We start from the raw sequence: 24,324 nt of genomic DNA on the forward strand, positions 1-24,324 counted from the left end.
TTTCAAGTGGTGACATCAAACACTTCGATGGTATTGCCATTTGCCAACAAACTAAAGGCACCGCTCACAGTCCAACTACTTTTCCACACCAAAATGGCCCCATTGTGAAACAGGTGCCCATGCTTGTGCTGACAGAATGCAAGTGTTACGCAGGGAAAATTCTGGCAGCGGTGGGATTTGAACCCACGCCTCCGAAGAGACTGGAACCTGGATCCAGCGCCTTAGACCGCTCGGCCACGCTACCACTGGAAGCAGCTTCTGTTCTGGAACGAGTGACCGTTGAGTGTAATGTGACTTTGTTATGCGGAAAATAATAATTAAGGCAATTAAAGTGGTAGACAGTGAACTCTCGAGAAACGATTTTGCAACATACCGGTCACAGGAACCTACGTATCCACAGGGCAACAACAGAAATTAGGTGCATGTTGGGACAAACCAGTTACAACATTCATTCAATATTTATTCCTATATCAACATCACTGACAAAAACAGATTATCTGGTCATGAACACATTGCTGTTTGTGGGATCGTGCTGTGTGCATACTGGCTGCGCCATTTCCCACATTACAACAGTGACTCACTTTAAAAATACTTCATTGGCTGTAAAGCGTTTTGGGACATGAAAGGCGCCAACACACTGCAGAAAATTTTACCCGATAGCTGGCAAAATGCGAGCTGTTGTGAGAAATACGTGTGTTGGTTGCATTGCAGGCATGATAAACTTAATGATTGGCGCTGCCTGTTAAGTGATGTCGTAACAATGTACGTGTTGTGTGATTGCACAGGAGGAAGGATTGTGATGCAACTCAGTAAATGTGCAGAATTGGAGTACGCTTTTCTGCAGTTACAGTCGGTTCATTATCAAAATAGCCGAGTGGTTTAAGGTGCCAAACTCAAAGACTGTAACCCTTACCTTACCAAAGGTTGGTGTATTCTGGGACGTGGGTGCCAAGCCCACTTCTAGCGGCGTGGTTTCCAATCCCACTTCTGACATTTACTTTTTATCCACACAAATGCGGCCAGCGTGCAAAAAGCATGCTCAACTGGCCTTCAATTTTCAAGTGGTGACATCAAACTCTTCGATGGTATTGCCATTTGCCAACAAACGAAAGGCACCGCTCACAGTCCAACTACTTTTCCACACCAAAATGGCCCCATTGTGAAACAGGTGCCCATGCTTGTGCTGACAGAATGCAAGTGTTACGCAGGGAAAATTCTGGCAGCAGTGGGATTTGAACCCACGCCTCCGAAGAGACTGGAACCTGGATCCAGCGCCTTAGACCGCTCGGCCACGCTACCACTGGAAGCAGCTTCTGTTCTGGAACGAGTGACCGTTGAGTGTAATGTGACTTTGTTATGCGGAAAATAATAATTAAGGCAATTAAAGTGGTAGACAGTGAACTCTCGAGAAACGATTTTGCAACATACCGGTCACAGGAACCTACGTATCCACAGGGCAACAACAGAAATTAGGTGCATGTTGGGACAAACCAGTTACAACATTCATTCAATATTTATTCCTATATCAACATCACTGACAAAAACAGATTATCTGGTCATGAACACATTGCTGTTTGTGGGATCGTGCTGTGTGCATACTGGCTGCGCCATTTCCCACATTACAACAGTGACTCACTTTAAAAATACTTCATTGGCTGTAAAGCGTTTTGGGACATGAAAGGCGCCAACACACTGCAGAAAATTTTACCCGATAGCTGGCAAAATGCGAGCTGTTGTGAGAAATACGTGTGTTGGTTGCATTGCAGGCATGATAAACTTAATGACTGGCGCTGCCTGTTAAGTGATGTCGTAACAATGTACGTGTTGTGTGATTGCACAGGAGGAAGGATTGTGATGCAACTCAGTAAATGTGCAGAATTGGAGTACGCTTTTCTGCAGTTACAGTCGGTTCATTGTCAGGGTGGCCGAGTGGTTTAAGGTGCCAAACTCAAAGACTGTAACCCTTACCTTACCAAAGGTTGGTGTATTCTGGGACGTGGGTGCCAAGCCCACTTCTAGCGGCGTGGTTTCCAATCCCACTTCTGACATTTACTTTTTATCCACACAAATGCGGCCAGCGTGCAAAAAGCATGCTCAACTGGCCTTCAATTTTCAAGTGGTGACATCAAACACTTCGATGGTATTGCCATTTGCCAACAAACTAAAGGCACCGCTCACAGTCCAACTACTTTTCCACACCAAAATGGCCCCATTGTGAAACAGGTGCCCATGCTTGTGCTGACAGAATGCAAGTGTTACGCAGGGAAAATTCTGGCAGCGGTGGGATTTGAACCCACGCCTCCGAAGAGACTGGAACCTGGATCCAGCGCCTTAGACCGCTCGGCCACGCTACCACTGGAAGCAGCTTCTGTTCTGGAACGAGTGACCGTTGAGTGTAATGTGACTTTGTTATGCGGAAAATAATAATTAAGGCAATTAAAGTGGTAGACAGTGAACTCTCGAGAAACGATTTTGCAACATACCGGTCACAGGAACCTACGTATCCACAGGGCAACAACAGAAATTAGGTGCATGTTGGGACAAACCAGTTACAACATTCATTCAATATTTATTCCTATATCAACATCACTGACAAAAACAGATTATCTGGTCATGAACACATTGCTGTTTGTGGGATCGTGCTGTGTGCATACTGGCTGCGCCATTTCCCACATTACAACAGTGACTCACTTTAAAAATACTTCATTGGCTGTAAAGCGTTTTGGGACATGAAAGGCGCCAACACACTGCAGAAAATTTTACCCGATAGCTGGCAAAATGCGAGCTGTTGTGAGAAATACGTGTGTTGGTTGCATTGCAGGCATGATAAACTTAATGATTGGCGCTGCCTGTTAAGTGATGTCGTAACAATGTACGTGTTGTGTGATTGCACAGGAGGAAGGATTGTGATGCAACTCAGTAACTGTGCAGAATTGGAGTACGCTTTTCTGCAGTTACAGTCGGTTCATTATCAAAATAGCCGAGTGGTTTAAGGTGCCAAACTCAAAGACTGTAACCCTTACCTCACCAAAGGTTGGTGTATTCTGGGACGTGGGTGCCAAGCCCACTTCTAGCGGCGTGGTTTCCAATCCCACTTCTGACATTTACTTTTTATCCACACAAATGCGGCCAGCGTGCAAAAAGCATGCTCAACTGGCCTTCAATTTTCAAGTGGTGACATCAAACTCTTCGATGGTATTGCCATTTGCCAACAAACGAAAGGCACCGCTCACAGTCCAACTACTTTTCCACACCAAAATGGCCCCATTGTGAAACAGGTGCCCATGCTTGTGCTGACAGAATGCAAGTGTTACGCAGGGAAAATTCTGGCAGCAGTGGGATTTGAACCCACGCCTCCGAAGAGACTGGAACCTGGATCCAGCGCCTTAGACTGCTCGGCCACGCTACCACTGGAAGCAGCTTCTGTTCTGGAACGAGTGACCGTTGAGTGTAATGTGACTTTGTTATGCGGAAAATAATAATTAAGGCAATTAAAGTGGTAGACAGTGAACTCTCGAGAAACGATTTTGCAACATACCGGTCACAGGAACCTACGTATCCACAGGGCAACAACAGAAATTAGGTGCATGTTGGGACAAACCAGTTACAACATTCATTCAATATTTATTCCTATATCAACATCACTGACAAAAACAGATTATCTGGTCATGAACACATTGCTGTTTGTGGGATCGTGCTGTGTGCATACTGGCTGCGCCATTTCCCACATTACAACAGTGACTCACTTTAAAAATACTTCATTGGCTGTAAAGCGTTTTGGGACATGAAAGGCGCCAACACACTGCAGAAAATTTTACCCGATAGCTGGCAAAATGCGAGCTGTTGTGAGAAATACGTGTGTTGGTTGCATTGCAGGCATGATAAACTTAATGACTGGCGCTGCCTGTTAAGTGATGTCGTAACAATGTACGTGTTGTGTGATTGCACAGGAGGAAGGATTGTGATGCAACTCAGTAAATGTGCAGAATTGGAGTACGCTTTTCTGCAGTTACAGTCGGTTCATTATCAAAATAGCCGAGTGGTTTAAGGTGCCAAACTCAAAGACTGTAACCCTTACCTTACCAAAGGTTGGTGTATTCTGGGACGTGGGTGCCAAGCCCACTTCTAGCGGCGTGGTTTCCAATCCCACTTCTGACATTTACTTTTTATCCACACAAATGCGGCCAGCGTGCAAAAAGCATGCTCAACTGGCCTTCAATTTTCAAGTGGTGACATCAAACTCTTCGATGGTATTGCCATTTGCCAACAAACGAAAGGCACCGCTCACAGTCCAACTACTTTTCCACACCAAAATGGCCCCATTGTGAAACAGGTGCCCATGCTTGTGCTGACAGAATGCAAGTGTTACGCAGGGAAAATTCTGGCAGCGGTGGGATTTGAACCCACGCCTCCGAAGAGACTGGAACCTGGATCCAGCGCCTTAGACCACTCGGCCACGCTACCACTGGAAGCAGCTTCTGTTCTGGAACGAGTGACCGTTGAGTGTAATGTGACTTTGTTATGCGGAAAATAATAATTAAGGCAATTAAAGTGGTAGACAGTGAACTCTCGAGAAACGATTTTGCAACATACCGGTCACAGGAACCTACGTATCCACAGGGCAACAACAGAAATTAGGTGCATGTTGGGACAAACCAGTTACAACATTAATTCAATATTTATTCCTATATCAACATCACTGACAAAAACAGATTATCTGGTCATGAACACATTGCTGTTTGTGGGATCGTGCTGTGTGCATCCTGGCTGCGCCATTTCCCACATTACAACAGTGACTCACTTTAAAAATACTTCATTGGCTGTAAAGCGTTTTGGGACATGAAAGGCGCCAACACACTGCAGAAAATTTTACCCGATAGCTGGCAAAATGCGAGCTGTTGTGAGAAATACGTGTGTTGGTTGCATTGCAGGCATGATAAACTTAATGACTGGCGCTGCCTGTTAAGTGATGTCGTAACAATGTACGTGTTGTGTGATTGCACAGGAGGAAGGATTGTGATGCAACTCAGTAAATGTGCAGAATTGGAGCACGCTTTTCTGCAGTTACAGTCGGTTCATTGTCAGGGTGGCCGAGTGGTTTAAGGTGCCAAACTCAAAGACTGTAACCCTTACCTTACCAAAGGTTGGTGTATTCTGGGACGTGGGTGCCAAGCCCACTTCTAGCGGCGTGGTTTCCAATCCCACTTCTGACATTTACTTTTTATCCACACAAATGCGGCCAGCGTGCAAAAAGCATGCTCAACTGGCCTTCAATTTTCAAGTGGTGACATCAAACTCTTCGATGGTATTGCCATTTGCCAACAAACGAAAGGCACCGCTCACAGTCCAACTACTTTTCCACACCAAAATGGCCCCATTGTGAAACAGGTGCCCATGCTTGTGCTGACAGAATGCAAGTGTTACGCAGGGAAAATTCTGGCAGCAGTGGGATTTGAACCCACGCCTCCGAAGAGACTGGAACCTGGATCCAGCGCCTTAGACCGCTCGGCCACGCTACCACTGGAAGCTGCTTCTGTTCTGGAACGAGTGACCGTTGAGTGTAATGTGACTTTGTTATGCGGAAAATAATAATTAAGGCAATTAAAGTGGTAGACAGTGAACTCTCGAGAAACGATTTTGCAACATACCGGTCACAGGAACCTACGTATCCACAGGGCAACAACAGAAATTAGGTGCATGTTGGGACAAACCAGTTACAACATTCATTCAATATTTATTCCTATATCAACATCACTGACAAAAACAGATTATCTGGTCATGAACACATTGCTGTTTGTGGGATCGTGCTGTGTGCATCCTGGCTGCGCCATTTCCCACATTACAACAGTGACTCACTTTAAAAATACTTCATTGGCTGTAAAGCGTTTTGGGACATGAAAGGCGCCAACACACTGCAGAAAATTTTACCCGATAGCTGGCAAAATGCGAGCTGTTGTGAGAAATACGTGTGTTGGTTGCATTGCAGGCATGATAAACTTAATGACTGGCGCTGCCTGTTAAGTGATGTCGTAACAATGTACGTGTTGTGTGATTGCACAGGAGGAAGGATTGTGATGCAACTCAGTAAATGTGCAGAATTGGAGCACGCTTTTCTGCAGTTACAGTCGGTTCATTATCAAAATAGCCGAGTGGTTTAAGGTGCCAAACTCAAAGACTGTAACCCTTACCTTACCAAAGGTTGGTGTATTCTGGGACGTGGGTGCCAAGCCCACTTCTAGCGGCGTGGTTTCCAATCCCACTTCTGACATTTACTTTTTATCCACACAAATGCGGCCAGCGTGCAAAAAGCATGCTCAACTGGCCTTCAATTTTCAAGTGGTGACATCAAACTCTTCGATGGTATTGCCATTTGCCAACAAACAAAAGGCACCGCTCACAGTCCAACTACTTTTCCACACCAAAATGGCCCCATTGTGAAACAGGTGCCCATGCTTGTGCTGACAGAATGCAAGTGTTACGCAGGGAAAATTCTGGCAGCGGTGGGATTTGAACCCACGCCTCCGAAGAGACTGGAACCTGGATCCAGCGCCTTAGACCGCTCGGCCACGCTACCACTGGAAGCAGCTTCTGTTCTGGAACGAGTGACCGTTGAGTGTAATGTGACTTTGTTATGCGGAAAATAATAATTAAGGCAATTAAAGTGGTAGACAGTGAACTCTCGAGAAACGATTTTGCAACATACCGGTCACAGGAACCTACGTATCCACAGGGCAACAACAGAAATTAGGTGCATGTTGGGACAAACCAGTTACAACATTCATTCAATATTTATTCCTATATCAACATCACTGACAAAAACAGATTATCTGGTCATGAACACATTGCTGTTTGTGGGATCGTGCTGTGTGCATACTGGCTGCGCCATTTCCCACATTACAACAGTGACTCACTTTAAAAATACTTCATTGGCTGTAAAGCTTTTTGGGACATGAAAGGCGCCAACACACTGCAGAAAATTTTACCCGATAGCTGGCAAAATGCGAGCTGTTGTGAGAAATACGTGTGTTGGTTGCATTGCAGGCATGATAAACTTAATGATTGGCGCTGCCTGTTAAGTGATGTCGTAACAATGTACGTGTTGTGTGATTGCACAGGAGGAAGGATTGTGATGCAACTCAGTAAATGTGCAGAATTGGAGTACGCTTTTCTGCAGTTACAGTCGGTTCATTATCAAAATAGCCGAGTGGTTTAAGGTGCCAAACTCAAAGACTGTAACCCTTACCTTACCAAAGGTTGGTGTATTCTGGGACGTGGGTGCCAAGCCCACTTCTAGCGGCGTGGTTTCCAATCCCACTTCTGACATTTACTTTTTATCCACACAAATGCGGCCAGCGTGCAAAAAGCATGCTCAACTGGCCTTCAATTTTCAAGTGGTGACATCAAACTCTTCGATGGTATTGCCATTTGCCAACAAACGAAAGGCACCGCTCACAGTCCAACTACTTTTCCACACCAAAATGGCCCCATTGTGAAACAGGTGCCCATGCTTGTGCTGACAGAATGCAAGTGTTACGCAGGGAAAATTCTGGCAGCGGTGGGATTTGAACCCACGCCTCCGAAGAGACTGGAACCTGGATCCAGCGCCTTAGACCGCTCGGCCACGCTACCACTGGAAGCAGCTTCTGTTCTGGAACGAGTGACCGTTGAGTGTAATGTGACTTTGTTATGCGGAAAATAATAATTAAGGCAATTAAAGTGGTAGACAGTAAACTCTCGAGAAACGATTTTGCAACATACCGGTCACAGGCACCTACGTATCCACAGGGCAACAACAGAAATTAGGTGCATGTTGGGACAAACCAGTTACAACATTCATTCAATATTTATTCCTATATCAACATCACTGACAAAAACAGATTATCTGGTCATGAACACATTGCTGTTTGTGGGATCGTGCTGTGTGCATACTGGCTGCGCCATTTCCCACATTACAACAGTGACTCACTTTAAAAATACTTCATTGGCTGTAAAGCGTTTTGGGACATGAAAGGCGCCAACACACTGCAGAAAACTTTACCCGATAGCTGGCAAAATGCGAGCTGTTGTGAGAAATACGTGTGTTGGTTGCATTGCAGGCATGATAAACTTAATGACTGGCGCTGCCTGTTAAGTGATGTCGTAACAATGTACGTGTTGTGTGATTGCACAGGAGGAAGGATTGTGATGCAACTCAGTAAATGTGCAGAATTGGAGCACGCTTTTCTGCAGTTACAGTCGGTTCATTGTCAGGGTGGCCGAGTGGTTTAAGGTGCCAAACTCAAAGACTGTAACCCTTACCTTACCAAAGGTTGGTGTATTCTGGGACGTGGGTGCCAAGCCCACTTCTAGCGGCGTGGTTTCCAATCCCACTTCTGACATTTACTTTTTATCCACACAAATGCGGCCAGCGTGCAAAAAGCATGCTCAACTGGCCTTCAATTTTCAAGTGGTGACATCAAACACTTCGATGGTATTGCCATTTGCCAACAAACTAAAGGCACCGCTCACAGTCCAACTACTTTTCCACACCAAAATGGCCCCATTGTGAAACAGGTGCCCATGCTTGTGCTGACAGAATGCAAGTGTTACGCAGGGAAAATTCTGGCAGCGGTGGGATTTGAACCCACGCCTCCGAAGAGACTGGAACCTGGATCCAGCGCCTTAGACCGCTCGGCCACGCTACCACTGGAAGCAGCTTCTGTTCTGGAACGAGTGACCGTTGAGTGTAATGTGACTTTGTTATGCGGAAAATAATAATTAAGGCAATTAAAGTGGTAGACAGTGAACTCTCGAGAAACGATTTTGCAACATACCGGTCACAGGAACCTACGTATCCACAGGGCAACAACAGAAATTAGGTGCATGTTGGGACAAACCAGTTACAACATTCATTCAATATTTATTCCTATATCAACATCACTGACAAAAACAGATTATCTGGTCATGAACACATTGCTGTTTGTGGGATCGTGCTGTGTGCATACTGGCTGCGCCATTTCCCACATTACAACAGTGACTCACTTTAAAAATACTTCATTGGCTGTAAAGCGTTTTGGGACATGAAAGGCGCCAACACACTGCAGAAAATTTTACCCGATAGCTGGCAAAATGCGAGCTGTTGTGAGAAATACGTGTGTTGGTTGCATTGCAGGCATGATAAACTTAATGATTGGCGCTGCCTGTTAAGTGATGTCGTAACAATGTACGTGTTGTGTGATTGCACAGGAGGAAGGATTGTGATGCAACTCAGTAAATGTGCAGAATTGGAGTACGCTTTTCTGCAGTTACAGTCGGTTCATTATCAAAATAGCCGAGTGGTTTAAGGTGCCAAACTCAAAGACTGTAACCCTTACCTTACCAAAGGTTGGTGTATTCTGGGACGTGGGTGCCAAGCCCACTTCTAGCGGCGTGGTTTCCAATCCCACTTCTGACATTTACTTTTTATCCACACAAATGCGGCCAGCGTGCAAAAAGCATGCTCAACTGGCCTTCAATTTTCAAGTGGTGACATCAAACTCTTCGATGGTATTGCCATTTGCCAACAAACGAAAGGCACCGCTCACAGTCCAACTACTTTTCCACACCAAAATGGCCCCATTGTGAAACAGGTGCCCATGCTTGTGCTGACAGAATGCAAGTGTTACGCAGGGAAAATTCTGGCAGCAGTGGGATTTGAACCCACGCCTCCGAAGAGACTGGAACCTGGATCCAGCGCCTTAGACCGCTCGGCCACGCTACCACTGGAAGCAGCTTCTGTTCTGGAACGAGTGACCGTTGAGTGTAATGTGACTTTGTTATGCGGAAAATAATAATTAAGGCAATTAAAGTGGTAGACAGTGAACTCTCGAGAAACGATTTTGCAACATACCGGTCACAGGAACCTACGTATCCACAGGGCAACAACAGAAATTAGGTGCATGTTGGGACAAACCAGTTACAACATTCATTCAATATTTATTCCTATATCAACATCACTGACAAAAACAGATTATCTGGTCATGAACACATTGCTGTTTGTGGGATCGTGCTGTGTGCATACTGGCTGCGCCATTTCCCACATTACAACAGTGACTCACTTTAAAAATACTTCATTGGCTGTAAAGCGTTTTGGGACATGAAAGGCGCCAACACACTGCAGAAAATTTTACCCGATAGCTGGCAAAATGCGAGCTGTTGTGAGAAATACGTGTGTTGGTTGCATTGCAGGCATGATAAACTTAATGACTGGCGCTGCCTGTTAAGTGATGTCGTAACAATGTACGTGTTGTGTGATTGCACAGGAGGAAGGATTGTGATGCAACTCAGTAAATGTGCAGAATTGGAGTACGCTTTTCTGCAGTTACAGTCGGTTCATTGTCAGGGTGGCCGAGTGGTTTAAGGTGCCAAACTCAAAGACTGTAACCCTTACCTTACCAAAGGTTGGTGTATTCTGGGACGTGGGTGCCAAGCCCACTTCTAGCGGCGTGGTTTCCAATCCCACTTCTGACATTTACTTTTTATCCACACAAATGCGGCCAGCGTGCAAAAAGCATGCTCAACTGGCCTTCAATTTTCAAGTGGTGACATCAAACACTTCGATGGTATTGCCATTTGCCAACAAACTAAAGGCACCGCTCACAGTCCAACTACTTTTCCACACCAAAATGGCCCCATTGTGAAACAGGTGCCCATGCTTGTGCTGACAGAATGCAAGTGTTACGCAGGGAAAATTCTGGCAGCGGTGGGATTTGAACCCACGCCTCCGAAGAGACTGGAACCTGGATCCAGCGCCTTAGACCGCTCGGCCACGCTACCACTGGAAGCAGCTTCTGTTCTGGAACGAGTGACCGTTGAGTGTAATGTGACTTTGTTATGCGGAAAATAATAATTAAGGCAATTAAAGTGGTAGACAGTGAACTCTCGAGAAACGATTTTGCAACATACCGGTCACAGGAACCTACGTATCCACAGGGCAACAACAGAAATTAGGTGCATGTTGGGACAAACCAGTTACAACATTCATTCAATATTTATTCCTATATCAACATCACTGACAAAAACAGATTATCTGGTCATGAACACATTGCTGTTTGTGGGATCGTGCTGTGTGCATACTGGCTGCGCCATTTCCCACATTACAACAGTGACTCACTTTAAAAATACTTCATTGGCTGTAAAGCGTTTTGGGACATGAAAGGCGCCAACACACTGCAGAAAATTTTACCCGATAGCTGGCAAAATGCGAGCTGTTGTGAGAAATACGTGTGTTGGTTGCATTGCAGGCATGATAAACTTAATGATTGGCGCTGCCTGTTAAGTGATGTCGTAACAATGTACGTGTTGTGTGATTGCACAGGAGGAAGGATTGTGATGCAACTCAGTAAATGTGCAGAATTGGAGTACGCTTTTCTGCAGTTACAGTCGGTTCATTATCAAAATAGCCGAGTGGTTTAAGGTGCCAAACTCAAAGACTGTAACCCTTACCTTACCAAAGGTTGGTGTATTCTGGGACGTGGGTGCCAAGCCCACTTCTAGCGGCGTGGTTTCCAATCCCACTTCTGACATTTACTTTTTATCCACACAAATGCGGCCAGCGTGCAAAAAGCATGCTCAACTGGCCTTCAATTTTCAAGTGGTGACATCAAACTCTTCGATGGTATTGCCATTTGCCAACAAACGAAAGGCACCGCTCACAGTCCAACTACTTTTCCACACCAAAATGGCCCCATTGTGAAACAGGTGCCCATGCTTGTGCTGACAGAATGCAAGTGTTACGCAGGGAAAATTCTGGCAGCAGTGGGATTTGAACCCACGCCTCCGAAGAGACTGGAACCTGGATCCAGCGCCTTAGACCGCTCGGCCACGCTACCACTGGAAGCAGCTTCTGTTCTGGAACGAGTGACCGTTGAGTGTAATGTGACTTTGTTATGCGGAAAATAATAATTAAGGCAATTAAAGTGGTAGACAGTGAACTCTCGAGAAACGATTTTGCAACATACCGGTCACAGGAACCTACGTATCCACAGGGCAACAACAGAAATTAGGTGCATGTTGGGACAAACCAGTTACAACATTCATTCAATATTTATTCCTATATCAACATCACTGACAAAAACAGATTATCTGGTCATGAACACATTGCTGTTTGTGGGATCGTGCTGTGTGCATACTGGCTGCGCCATTTCCCACATTACAACAGTGACTCACTTTAAAAATACTTCATTGGCTGTAAAGCGTTTTGGGACATGAAAGGCGCCAACACACTGCAGAAAATTTTACCCGATAGCTGGCAAAATGCGAGCTGTTGTGAGAAATACGTGTGTTGGTTGCATTGCAGGCATGATAAACTTAATGACTGGCGCTGCCTGTTAAGTGATGTCGTAACAATGTACGTGTTGTGTGATTGCACAGGAGGAAGGATTGTGATGCAACTCAGTAAATGTGCAGAATTGGAGTACGCTTTTCTGCAGTTACAGTCGGTTCATTATCAAAATAGCCGAGTGGTTTAAGGTGCCAAACTCAAAGACTGTAACCCTTACCTTACCAAAGGTTGGTGTATTCTGGGACGTGGGTGCCAAGCCCACTTCTAGCGGCGTGGTTTCCAATCCCACTTCTGACATTTACTTTTTATCCACACAAATGCGGCCAGCGTGCAAAAAGCATGCTCAACTGGCCTTCAATTTTCAAGTGGTGACATCAAACTCTTCGATGGTATTGCCATTTGCCAACAAACGAAAGGCACCGCTCACAGTCCAACTACTTTTCCACACCAAAATGGCCCCATTGTGAAACAGGTGCCCATGCTTGTGCTGACAGAATGCAAGTGTTACGCAGGGAAAATTCTGGCAGCGGTGGGATTTGAACCCACGCCTCCGAAGAGACTGGAACCTGGATCCAGCGCCTTAGACCGCTCGGCCACGCTACCACTGGAAGCAGCTTCTGTTCTGGAACGAGTGACCGTTGAGTGTAATGTGACTTTGTTATGCGGAAAATAATAATTAAGGCAATTAAAGTGGTAGACAGTGAACTCTCGAGAAACGATTTTGCAACATACCGGTCACAGGAACCTACGTATCCACAGGGCAACAACAGAAATTAGGTGCATGTTGGGACAAACCAGTTACAACATTAATTCAATATTTATTCCTATATCAACATCACTGACAAAAACAGATTATCTGGTCATGAACACATTGCTGTTTGTGGGATCGTGCTGTGTGCATCCTGGCTGCGCCATTTCCCACATTACAACAGTGACTCACTTTAAAAATACTTCATTGGCTGTAAAGCGTTTTGGGACATGAAAGGCGCCAACACACTGCAGAAAATTTTACCCGATAGCTGGCAAAATGCGAGCTGTTGTGAGAAATACGTGTGTTGGTTGCATTGCAGGCATGATAAACTTAATGACTGGCGCTGCCTGTTAAGTGATGTCGTAACAATGTACGTGTTGTGTGATTGCACAGGAGGAAGGATTGTGATGCAACTCAGTAAATGTGCAGAATTGGAGCACGCTTTTCTGCAGTTACAGTCGGTTCATTGTCAGGGTGGCCGAGTGGTTTAAGGTGCCAAACTCAAAGACTGTAACCCTTACCTTACCAAAGGTTGGTGTATTCTGGGACGTGGGTGCCAAGCCCACTTCTAGCGGCGTGGTTTCCAATCCCACTTCTGACATTTACTTTTTATCCACACAAATGCGGCCAGCGTGCAAAAAGCATGCTCAACTGGCCTTCAATTTTCAAGTGGTGACATCAAACTCTTCGATGGTATTGCCATTTGCCAACAAACGAAAGGCACCGCTCACAGTCCAACTACTTTTCCACACCAAAATGGCCCCATTGTGAAACAGGTGCCCATGCTTGTGCTGACAGAATGCAAGTGTTACGCAGGGAAAATTCTGGCAGCAGTGGGATTTGAACCCACGCCTCCGAAGAGACTGGAACCTGGATCCAGCGCCTTAGACCGCTCGGCCACGCTACCACTGGAAGCAGCTTCTGTTCTGGAACGAGTGACCGTTGAGTGTAATGTGACTTTGTTATGCGGAAAATAATAATTAAGGCAATTAAAGTGGTAGACAGTGAACTCTCGAGAAACGATTTTGCAACATACCGGTCACAGGAACCTACGTATCCACAGGGCAACAACAGAAATTAGGTGCATGTTGGGACAAACCAGTTACAACATTCATTCAATATTTATTCCTATATCAACATCACTGACAAAAACAGATTATCTGGTCATGAACACATTGCTGTTTGTGGGATCGTGCTGTGTGCATCCTGGCTGCGCCATTTCCCACATTACAACAGTGACTCACTTTAAAAATACTTCATTGGCTGTAAAGCGTTTTGGGACATGAAAGGCGCCAACACACTGCAGAAAATTTTACCCGATAGCTGGCAAAATGCGAGCTGTTGTGAGAAATACGTGTGTTGGTTGCATTGCAGGCATGATAAACTTAATGACTGGCGCTGCCTGTTAAGTGATGTCGTAACAATGTACGTGTTGTGTGATTGCACAGGAGGAAGGATTGTGATGCAACTCAGTAAATGTGCAGAATTGGAGCACGCTTTTCTGCAGTTACAGTCGGTTCATTATCAAAATAGCCGAGTGGTTTAAGGTGCCAAACTCAAAGACTGTAACCCTTACCTTACCAAAGGTTGGTGTATTCTGGGACGTGGGTGCCAAGCCCACTTCTAGCGGCGTGGTTTCCAATCCCACTTCTGACATTTACTTTTTATCCACACAAATGCGGCCAGCGTGCAAAAAGCATGCTCAACTGGCCTTCAATTTTCAAGTGGTGACATCAAACTCTTCGATGGTATTGCCATTTGCCAACAAACGAAAGGCACCGCTCACAGTCCAACTACTTTTCCACACCAAAATGGCCCCATTGTGAAACAGGTGCCCATGCTTGTGCTGACAGAATGCAAGTGTTACGCAGGGAAAATTCTGGCAGCGGTGGGATTTGAACCCACGCCTCCGAAGAGACTGGAACCTGGATCCAGCGCCTTAGACCGCTCGGCCACGCTACCACTGGAAGCAGCTTCTGTTCTGGAACGAGTGACCGTTGAGTGTAATGTGACTTTGTTATGCGGAAAATAATAATTAAGGCAATTAAAGTGGTAGACAGTGAACTCTCGAGAAACGATTTTGCAACATACCGGTCACAGGAACCTACGTATCCACAGGGCAACAACAGAAATTAGGTGCATGTTGGGACAAACCAGTTACAACATTCATTCAATATTTATTCCTATATCAACATCACTGACAAAAACAGATTATCTGGTCATGAACACATTGCTGTTTGTGGGATCGTGCTGTGTGCATACTGGCTGCGCCATTTCCCACATTACAACAGTGACTCACTTTAAAAATACTTCATTGGCTGTAAAGCGTTTTGGGACATGAAAGGCGCCAACACACTGCAGAAAATTTTACCCGATAGCTGGCAAAATGCGAGCTGTTGTGAGAAATACGTGTGTTGGTTGCATTGCAGGCATGATAAACTTAATGATTGGCGCTGCCTGTTAAGTGATGTCGTAACAATGTACGTGTTGTGTGATTGCACAGGAGGAAGGATTGTGATGCAACTCAGTAAATGTGCAGAATTGGAGTACGCTTTTCTGCAGTTACAGTCGGTTCATTATCAAAATAGCCGAGTGGTTTAAGGTGCCAAACTCAAAGACTGTAACCCTTACCTTACCAAAGGTTGGTGTATTCTGGGACGTGGGTGCCAAGCCCACTTCTAGCGGCGTGGTTTCCAATCCCACTTCTGACATTTACTTTTTATCCACACAAATGCGGCCAGCGTGCAAAAAGCATGCTCAACTGGCCTTCAATTTTCAAGTGGTGACATCAAACTCTTCGATGGTATTGCCATTTGCCAACAAACGAAAGGCACCGCTCACAGTCCAACTACTTTTCCACACCAAAATGGCCCCATTGTGAAACAGGTGCCCATGCTTGTGCTGACAGAATGCAAGTGTTACGCAGGGAAAATTCTGGCAGCGGTGGGATTTGAACCCACGCCTCCGAAGAGACTGGAACCTGGATCCAGCGCCTTAGACCGCTCGGCCACGCTACCACTGGAAGCAGCTTCTGTTCTGGAACGAGTGACCGTTGAGTGTAATGTGACTTTGTTATGCGGAAAATAATAATTAAGGCAATTAAAGTGGTAGACAGTAAACTCTCGAGAAACGATTTTGCAACATACCGGTCACAGGCACCTACGTATCCACAGGGCAACAACAGAAATTAGGTGCATGTTGGGACAAACCAGTTACAACATTCATTCAATATTTATTCCTATATCAACATCACTGACAAAAACAGATTATCTGGTCATGAACACATTGCTGTTTGTGGGATCGTGCTGTGTGCATACTGGCTGCGCCATTTCCCACATTACAACAGTGACTCACTTTAAAAATACTTCATTGGCTGTAAAGCGTTTTGGGACATGAAAGGCGCCAACACACTGCAGAAAACTTTACCCGATAGCTGGCAAAATGCGAGCTGTTGTGAGAAATACGTGTGTTGGTTGCATTGCAGGCATGATAAACTTAATGACTGGCGCTGCCTGTTAAGTGATGTCGTAACAATGTACGTGTTGTGTGATTGCACAGGAGGAAGGATTGTGATGCAACTCAGTAAATGTGCAGAATTGGAGCACGCTTTTCTGCAGTTACAGTCGGTTCATTGTCAGGGTGGCCGAGTGGTTTAAGGTGCCAAACTCAAAGACTGTAACCCTTACCTTACCAAAGGTTGGTGTATTCTGGGACGTGGGTGCCAAGCCCACTTCTAGCGGCGTGGTTTCCAATCCCACTTCTGACATTTACTTTTTATCCACACAAATGCGGCCAGCGTGCAAAAAGCATGCTCAACTGGCCTTCAATTTTCAAGTGGTGACATCAAACACTTCGATGGTATTGCCATTTGCCAACAAACTAAAGGCACCGCTCACAGTCCAACTACTTTTCCACACCAAAATGGCCCCATTGTGAAACAGGTGCCCATGCTTGTGCTGACAGAATGCAAGTGTTACGCAGGGAAAATTCTGGCAGCGGTGGGATTTGAACCCACGCCTCCGAAGAGACTGGAACCTGGATCCAGCGCCTTAGACCGCTCGGCCACGCTACCACTGGAAGCAGCTTCTGTTCTGGAACGAGTGACCGTTGAGTGTAATGTGACTTTGTTATGCGGAAAATAATAATTAAGGCAATTAAAGTGGTAGACAGTGAACTCTCGAGAAACGATTTTGCAACATACCGGTCACAGGAACCTACGTATCCACAGGGCAACAACAGAAATTAGGTGCATGTTGGGACAAACCAGTTACAACATTCATTCAATATTTATTCCTATATCAACATCACTGACAAAAACAGATTATCTGGTCATGAACACATTGCTGTTTGTGGGATCGTGCTGTGTGCATCCTGGCTGCGCCATTTCCCACATTACAACAGTGACTCACTTTAAAAATACTTCATTGGCTGTAAAGCGTTTTGGGACATGAAAGGCGCCAACACACTGCAGAAAATTTTACCCGATAGCTGGCAAAATGCGAGCTGTTGTGAGAAATACGTGTGTTGGTTGCATTGCAGGCATGATAAACTTAATGACTGGCGCTCCCTGTTAAGTGATGTAACAATGTACGTGTTGTGTGATTGCACAGGAGGAAGGATTGTGATGCAACTCAGTAAATGTGCAGAATTGGAGTACGCTTTTCTGCAGTTACAGTCGGTTCATTATCAAAATAGCCAAGTGGTTTAAGGTGCCAAACTCAAAGACTGTAACCCTTACCTTACCAAAGGTTGGTGTATTCTGGGACGTGGGTGCCAAGCCCACTTCTAGCGGCGTGGTTTCCAATCCCACTTCTGACATTTACTTTTTATCCACACAAATGCGGCCAGCGTGCAAAAAGCATGCTCAACTGGCCTTCAATTTTCAAGTGGTGACATCAAACACTTCGATGGTATTGCCATTTGCCAACAAACTAAAGGCACCGCTCACAGTCCAACTACTTTTCCACACCAAAATGGCCCCATTGTGAAACAGGTGCCCATGCTTGTGCTGACAGAATGCAAGTGTTACGCAGGGAAAATTCTGGCAGCGGTGGGATTTGAACCCACGCCTCCGAAGAGACTGGAACCTGGATCCAGCGCCTTAGACCGCTCGGCCACGCTACCACTGGAAGCAGCTTCTGTTCTGGAACGAGTGACCGTTGAGTGTAATGTGACTTTGTTATGCGGAAAATAATAATTAAGGCAATTAAAGTGGTAGACAGTGAACTCTCGAGAAACGATTTTGCAACATACCGGTCACAGGAACCTACGTATCCACAGGGCAACAACAGAAATTAGGTGCATGTTGGGACAAACCAGTTACAACATTCATTCAATATTTATTCCTATATCAACATCACTGACAAAAACAGATTATCTGGTCATGAACACATTGCTGTTTGTGGGATCGTGCTGTGTGCATACTGGCTGCGCCATTTCCCACATTACAACAGTGACTCACTTTAAAAATACTTCATTGGCTGTAAAGCGTTTTGGGACATGAAAGGCGCCAACACACTGCAGAAAATTTTACCCGATAGCTGGCAAAATGCGAGCTGTTGTGAGAAATACGTGTGTTGGTTGCATTGCAGGCATGATAAACTTAATGATTGGCGCTGCCTGTTAAGTGATGTCGTAACAATGTACGTGTTGTGTGATTGCACAGGAGGAAGGATTGTGATGCAACTCAGTAAATGTGCAGAATTGGAGTACGCTTTTCTGCAGTTACAGTCGGTTCATTATCAAAATAGCCGAGTGGTTTAAGGTGCCAAACTCAAAGACTGTAACCCTTACCTTACCAAAGGTTGGTGTATTCTGGGACGTGGGTGCCAAGCCCACTTCTAGCGGCGTGGTTTCCAATCCCACTTCTGACATTTACTTTTTATCCACACAAATGCGGCCAGCGTGCAAAAAGCATGCTCAACTGGCCTTCAATTTTCAAGTGGTGACATCAAACACTTCGATGGTATTGCCATTTGCCAACAAACTAAAGGCACCGCTCACAGTCCAACTACTTTTCCACACCAAAATGGCCCCATTGTGAAACAGGTGCCCATGCTTGTGCTGACAGAATGCAAGTGTTACGCAGGGAAAATTCTGGCAGCGGTGGGATTTGAACCCACGCCTCCGAAGAGACTGGAACCTGGATCCAGCGCCTTAGACCGCTCGGCCACGCTACCACTGGAAGCAGCTTCTGTTCTGGAACGAGTGACCGTTGAGTGTAATGTGACTTTGTTATGCGGAAAATAATAATTAAGGCAATTAAAGTGGTAGACAGTAAACTCTCGAGAAACGATTTTGCAACATACCGGTCACAGGAACCTACGTATCCACAGGGCAACAACAGAAATTAGGTGCATGTTGGGACAAACCAGTTACAACATTCATTCAATATTTATTCCTATATCAACATCACTGACAAAAACAGATTATCTGGTCATGAACACATTGCTGTTTGTGGGATCGTGCTGTGTGCATCCTGGCTGCGCCATTTCCCACATTACAACAGTGACTCACTTTAAAAATACTTCATTGGCTGTAAAGCGTTTTGGGACATGAAAGGCGCCAACACACTGCAGAAAATTTTACCCGATAGCTGGCAAAATGCGAGCTGTTGTGAGAAATACGTGTGTTGGTTGCATTGCAGGCATGATAAACTTAATGACTGGCGCTGCCTGTTAAGTGATGTCGTAACAATGTACGTGTTGTGTGATTGCACAGGAGGAAGGATTGTGATGCAACTCAGTAAATGTGCAGAATTGGAGTACGCTTTTCTGCAGTTACAGTCGGTTCATTATCAAAATAGCCGAGTGGTTTAAGGTGCCAAACTCAAAGACTGTAACCCTTACCTTACCAAAGGTTGGTGTATTCTGGGACGTGGGTGCCAAGCCCACTTCTAGCGGCGTGGTTTCCAATCCCACTTCTGACATTTACTTTTTATCCACACAAATGCGGCCAGCGTGCAAAAAGCATGCTCAACTGGCCTTCAATTTTCAAGTGGTGACATCAAACACTTCGATGGTATTGCCATTTGCCAACAAACTAAAGGCACCGCTCACAGTCCAACTACTTTTCCACACCAAAATGGCCCCATTGTGAAACAGGTGCCCATGCTTGTGCTGACAGAATGCAAGTGTTACGCAGGGAAAATTCTGGCAGCGGTGGGATTTGAACCCACGCCTCCGAAGAGACTGGAACCTGGATCCAGCGCCTTAGACCGCTCGGCCACGCTACCACTGGAAGCAGCTTCTGTTCTGGAACGAGTGACCGTTGAGTGTAATGTGACTTTGTTATGCGGAAAATAATAATTAAGGCAATTAAAGTGGTAGACAGTGAACTCTCGAGAAACGATTTTGCAACATACCGGTCACAGGAACCTACGTATCCACAGGGCAACAACAGAAATTAGGTGCATGTTGGGACAAACCAGTTACAACATTCATTCAATATTTATTCCTATATCAACATCACTGACAAAAACAGATTATCTGGTCATGAACACATTGCTGTTTGTGGGATCGTGCTGTGTGCATACTGGCTGCGCCATTTCCCACATTACAACAGTGACTCACTTTAAAAATACTTCATTGGCTGTAAAGCGTTTTGGGACATGAAAGGCGCCAACACACTGCAGAAAATTTTACCCGATAGCTGGCAAAATGCGAGCTGTTGTGAGAAATACGTGTGTTGGTTGCATTGCAGGCATGATAAACTTAATGATTGGCGCTGCCTGTTAAGTGATGTCGTAACAATGTACGTGTTGTGTGATTGCACAGGAGGAAGGATTGTGATGCAACTCAGTAAATGTGCAGAATTGGAGTACGCTTTTCTGCAGTTACAGTCGGTTCATTATCAAAATAGCCGAGTGGTTTAAGGTGCCAAACTCAAAGACTGTAACCCTTACCTTACCAAAGGTTGGTGTATTCTGGGACGTGGGTGCCAAGCCCACTTCTAGCGGCGTGGTTTCCAATCCCACTTCTGACATTTACTTTTTATCCACACAAATGCGGCCAGCGTGCAAAAAGCATGCTCAACTGGCCTTCAATTTTCAAGTGGTGACATCAAACTCTTCGATGGTATTGCCATTTGCCAACAAACGAAAGGCACTGCTCACAGTCCAACTACTTTTCCACACCAAAATGGCCCCATTGTGAAACAGGTGCCCATGCTTGTGCTGACAGAATGCAAGTGTTACGCAGGGAAAATTCTGGCAGCGGTGGGATTTGAACCCACGCCTCCGAAGAGACTGGAACCTGGATCCAGCGCCTTAGACCGCTCGGCCACGCTACCACTGGAAGCAGCTTCTGTTCTGGAACGAGTGACCGTTGAGTGTAATGTGACTTTGTTATGCGGAAAATAATAATTAAGGCAATTAAAGTGGTAGACAGTAAACTCTCGAGAAACGATTTTGCAACATACCGGTCACAGGCACCTACGTATCCACAGGGCAACAACAGAAATTAGGTGCATGTTGGGACAAACCAGTTACAACATTCATTCAATATTTATTCCTATATCAACATCACTGACAAAAACAGATTATCTGGTCATGAACACATTGCTGTTTGTGGGATCGTGCTGTGTGCATACTGGCTGCGCCATTTCCCACATTACAACAGTGACTCACTTTAAAAATACTTCATTGGCTGTAAAGCGTTTTGGGACATGAAAGGCGCCAACACACTGCAGAAAATTTTACCCGATAGCTGGCAAAATGCGAGCTGTTGTGAGAAATACGTGTGTTGGTTGCATTGCAGGCATGATAAACTTAATGATTGGCGCTGCCTGTTAAGTGATGTCGTAACAATGTACGTGTTGTGTGATTGCACAGGAGGAAGGATTGTGATGCAACTCAGTAAATGTGCAGAATTGGAGTACGCTTTTCTGCAGTTACAGTCGGTTCATTATCAAAATAGCCGAGTGGTTTAAGGTGCCAAACTCAAAGACTGTAACCCTTACCTTACCAAAGGTTGGTGTATTCTGGGACGTGGGTGCCAAGCCCACTTCTAGCGGCGTGGTTTCCAATCCCACTTCTGACATTTACTTTTTATCCACACAAATGCGGCCAGCGTGCAAAAAGCATGCTCAACTGGCCTTCAATTTTCAAGTGGTGACATCAAACACTTCGATGGTATTGCCATTTGCCAACAAACTAAAGGCACCGCTCACAGTCCAACTACTTTTCCACACCAAAATGGCCCCATTGTGAAACAGGTGCCCATGCTTGTGCTGACAGAATGCAAGTGTTACGCAGGGAAAATTCTGGCAGCGGTGGGATTTGAACCCACGCCTCCGAAGAGACTGGAACCTGGATCCAGCGCCTTACACCGCTCGGCCACGCTACCACTGGAAGCAGCTTCTGTTCTGGAACGAGTGACCGTTGAGTGTAATGTGACTTTGTTATGCGGAAAATAATAATTAAGGCAATTAAAGTGGTAGACAGTAAACTCTCGAGAAACGATTTTGCAACATACCGGTCACAGGCACCTACGTATCCACAGGGCAACAACAGAAATTAGGTGCATGTTGGGACAAACCAGTTACAACATTCATTCAATATTTATTCCTATATCAACATCACTGACAAAAACAGATTATCTGGTCATGAACACATTGCTGTTTGTGGGATCGTGCTGTGTGCATACTGGCTGCGCCATTTCCCACATTACAACAGTGACTCACTTTAAAAATACTTCATTGGCTGTAAAGCGTTTTGGGACATGAAAGGCGCCAACACACTGCAGAAAATTTTACCCGATAGCTGGCAAAATGCGAGCTGTTGTGAGAAATACGTGTGTTGGTTGCATTGCAGGCATGATAAACTTAATGATTGGCGCTGCCTGTTAAGTGATGTCGTAACAATGTACGTGTTGTGTGATTGCACAGGAGGAAGGATTGTGATGCAACTCAGTAAATGTGCAGAATTGGAGTACGCTTTTCTGCAGTTACAGTCGGTTCATTATCAAAATAGCCGAGTGGTTTAAGGTGCCAAACTCAAAGACTGTAACCCTTACCTTACCAAAGGTTGGTGTATTCTGGGACGTGGGTGCCAAGCCCACTTCTAGCGGCGTGGTTTCCAATCCCACTTCTGACATTTACTTTTTATCCACACAAATGCGGCCAGCGTGCAAAAAGCATGCTCAACTGGCCTTCAATTTTCAAGTGGTGACATCAAACACTTCGATGGTATTGCCATTTGCCAACAAACTAAAGGCACCGCTCACAGTCCAACTACTTTTCCACACCAAAATGGCCCCATTGTGAAACAGGTGCCCATGCTTGTGCTGACAGAATGCAAGTGTTACGCAGGGAAAATTCTGGCAGCGGTGGGATTTGAACCCACGCCTCCGAAGAGACTGGAACCTGGATCCAGCGCCTTAGACCGCTCGGCCACGCTACCACTGGAAGCAGCTTCTGTTCTGGAACGAGTGACCGTTGAGTGTAATGTGACTTTGTTATGCGGAAAATAATAATTAAGGCAATTAAAGTGGTAGACAGTGAACTCTCGAGAAACGATTTTGCAACATACCGGTCACAGGAACCTACGTATCCACAGGGCAACAACAGAAATTAGGTGCATGTTGGGACAAACCAGTTACAACATTCATTCAATATTTATTCCTATATCAACATCACTGACAAAAACAGATTATCTGGTCATGAACACATTGCTGTTTGTGGGATCGTGCTGTGTGCATACTGGCTGCGCCATTTCCCACATTACAACAGTGACTCACTTTAAAAATACTTCATTGGCTGTAAAGCGTTTTGGGACATGAAAGGCGCCAACACACTGCAGAAAATTTTACCCGATAGCTGGCAAAATGCGAGCTGTTGTGAGAAATACGTGTGTTGGTTGCATTGCAGGCATGATAAACTTAATGATTGGCGCTGCCTGTTAAGTGATGTCGTAACAATGTACGTGTTGTGTGATTGCACAGGAGGAAGGATTGTGATGCAACTCAGTAAATGTGCAGAATTGGAGTACGCTTTTCTGCAGTTACAGTCGGTTCATTATCAAAATAGCCGAGTGGTTTAAGGTGCCAAACTCAAAGACTGTAACCCTTACCTTACCAAAGGTTGGTGTATTCTGGGACGTGGGTGCCAAGCCCACTTCTAGCGGCGTGGTTTCCAATCCCACTTCTGACATTTACTTTTTATCCACACAAATGCGGCCAGCGTGCAAAAAGCATGCTCAACTGGCCTTCAATTTTCAAGTGGTGACATCAAACTCTTCGATGGTATTGCCATTTGCCAACAAACGAAAGGCACC

At 45.3% G+C, this 24,324-nt stretch overlaps 22 non-coding genes across 22 annotated transcripts; all 22 read right to left on the bottom strand.

Annotated features, from left to right (window-relative positions):
• Positions 1-162: 162 nt before the first annotated feature.
• trnal-cag (transfer RNA leucine (anticodon CAG)) lies at positions 163-244 on the bottom strand. Its single transcript has one exon. It is a non-coding gene; the product is annotated as a tRNA-Leu (tRNA).
• Positions 245-1,217: 973 nt separating this feature from the next.
• On the bottom strand, positions 1,218-1,299 carry trnal-cag (transfer RNA leucine (anticodon CAG)). Its single transcript has one exon. It is a non-coding gene; the product is annotated as a tRNA-Leu (tRNA).
• Positions 1,300-2,272: 973 nt separating this feature from the next.
• On the bottom strand, positions 2,273-2,354 carry trnal-cag (transfer RNA leucine (anticodon CAG)). The gene has a single exon. It is a non-coding gene; the product is annotated as a tRNA-Leu (tRNA).
• A 2,028-nt stretch (positions 2,355-4,382) lies between these two features.
• On the bottom strand, positions 4,383-4,464 carry trnal-cag (transfer RNA leucine (anticodon CAG)). Its single transcript has one exon. It is a non-coding gene; the product is annotated as a tRNA-Leu (tRNA).
• Positions 4,465-5,437: 973 nt separating this feature from the next.
• trnal-cag (transfer RNA leucine (anticodon CAG)) lies at positions 5,438-5,519 on the bottom strand. Its single transcript has one exon. It is a non-coding gene; the product is annotated as a tRNA-Leu (tRNA).
• Positions 5,520-6,492: 973 nt separating this feature from the next.
• Positions 6,493-6,574, bottom strand: trnal-cag (transfer RNA leucine (anticodon CAG)). The gene has a single exon. It is a non-coding gene; the product is annotated as a tRNA-Leu (tRNA).
• A 973-nt stretch (positions 6,575-7,547) lies between these two features.
• On the bottom strand, positions 7,548-7,629 carry trnal-cag (transfer RNA leucine (anticodon CAG)). The gene has a single exon. It is a non-coding gene; the product is annotated as a tRNA-Leu (tRNA).
• Positions 7,630-8,602: 973 nt separating this feature from the next.
• trnal-cag (transfer RNA leucine (anticodon CAG)) lies at positions 8,603-8,684 on the bottom strand. Its single transcript has one exon. It is a non-coding gene; the product is annotated as a tRNA-Leu (tRNA).
• A 973-nt stretch (positions 8,685-9,657) lies between these two features.
• trnal-cag (transfer RNA leucine (anticodon CAG)) lies at positions 9,658-9,739 on the bottom strand. Its single transcript has one exon. It is a non-coding gene; the product is annotated as a tRNA-Leu (tRNA).
• Positions 9,740-10,712: 973 nt separating this feature from the next.
• On the bottom strand, positions 10,713-10,794 carry trnal-cag (transfer RNA leucine (anticodon CAG)). Its single transcript has one exon. It is a non-coding gene; the product is annotated as a tRNA-Leu (tRNA).
• Positions 10,795-11,767: 973 nt separating this feature from the next.
• trnal-cag (transfer RNA leucine (anticodon CAG)) lies at positions 11,768-11,849 on the bottom strand. Its single transcript has one exon. It is a non-coding gene; the product is annotated as a tRNA-Leu (tRNA).
• A 973-nt stretch (positions 11,850-12,822) lies between these two features.
• trnal-cag (transfer RNA leucine (anticodon CAG)) lies at positions 12,823-12,904 on the bottom strand. The gene has a single exon. It is a non-coding gene; the product is annotated as a tRNA-Leu (tRNA).
• A 973-nt stretch (positions 12,905-13,877) lies between these two features.
• On the bottom strand, positions 13,878-13,959 carry trnal-cag (transfer RNA leucine (anticodon CAG)). The gene has a single exon. It is a non-coding gene; the product is annotated as a tRNA-Leu (tRNA).
• A 973-nt stretch (positions 13,960-14,932) lies between these two features.
• trnal-cag (transfer RNA leucine (anticodon CAG)) lies at positions 14,933-15,014 on the bottom strand. Its single transcript has one exon. It is a non-coding gene; the product is annotated as a tRNA-Leu (tRNA).
• Positions 15,015-15,987: 973 nt separating this feature from the next.
• Positions 15,988-16,069, bottom strand: trnal-cag (transfer RNA leucine (anticodon CAG)). The gene has a single exon. It is a non-coding gene; the product is annotated as a tRNA-Leu (tRNA).
• Positions 16,070-17,042: 973 nt separating this feature from the next.
• Positions 17,043-17,124, bottom strand: trnal-cag (transfer RNA leucine (anticodon CAG)). The gene has a single exon. It is a non-coding gene; the product is annotated as a tRNA-Leu (tRNA).
• A 970-nt stretch (positions 17,125-18,094) lies between these two features.
• Positions 18,095-18,176, bottom strand: trnal-cag (transfer RNA leucine (anticodon CAG)). Its single transcript has one exon. It is a non-coding gene; the product is annotated as a tRNA-Leu (tRNA).
• Positions 18,177-19,149: 973 nt separating this feature from the next.
• Positions 19,150-19,231, bottom strand: trnal-cag (transfer RNA leucine (anticodon CAG)). Its single transcript has one exon. It is a non-coding gene; the product is annotated as a tRNA-Leu (tRNA).
• Positions 19,232-20,204: 973 nt separating this feature from the next.
• trnal-cag (transfer RNA leucine (anticodon CAG)) lies at positions 20,205-20,286 on the bottom strand. Its single transcript has one exon. It is a non-coding gene; the product is annotated as a tRNA-Leu (tRNA).
• A 973-nt stretch (positions 20,287-21,259) lies between these two features.
• trnal-cag (transfer RNA leucine (anticodon CAG)) lies at positions 21,260-21,341 on the bottom strand. The gene has a single exon. It is a non-coding gene; the product is annotated as a tRNA-Leu (tRNA).
• A 973-nt stretch (positions 21,342-22,314) lies between these two features.
• trnal-cag (transfer RNA leucine (anticodon CAG)) lies at positions 22,315-22,396 on the bottom strand. The gene has a single exon. It is a non-coding gene; the product is annotated as a tRNA-Leu (tRNA).
• A 973-nt stretch (positions 22,397-23,369) lies between these two features.
• On the bottom strand, positions 23,370-23,451 carry trnal-cag (transfer RNA leucine (anticodon CAG)). The gene has a single exon. It is a non-coding gene; the product is annotated as a tRNA-Leu (tRNA).
• Positions 23,452-24,324: the final 873 nt, after the last annotated feature.

Source organism: Pristiophorus japonicus, chromosome 8 (assembly GCF_044704955.1).
Source record: "Pristiophorus japonicus isolate sPriJap1 chromosome 8, sPriJap1.hap1, whole genome shotgun sequence".
Lineage (NCBI taxonomy): Eukaryota > Metazoa > Chordata > Chondrichthyes > Pristiophoridae > Pristiophorus > Pristiophorus japonicus.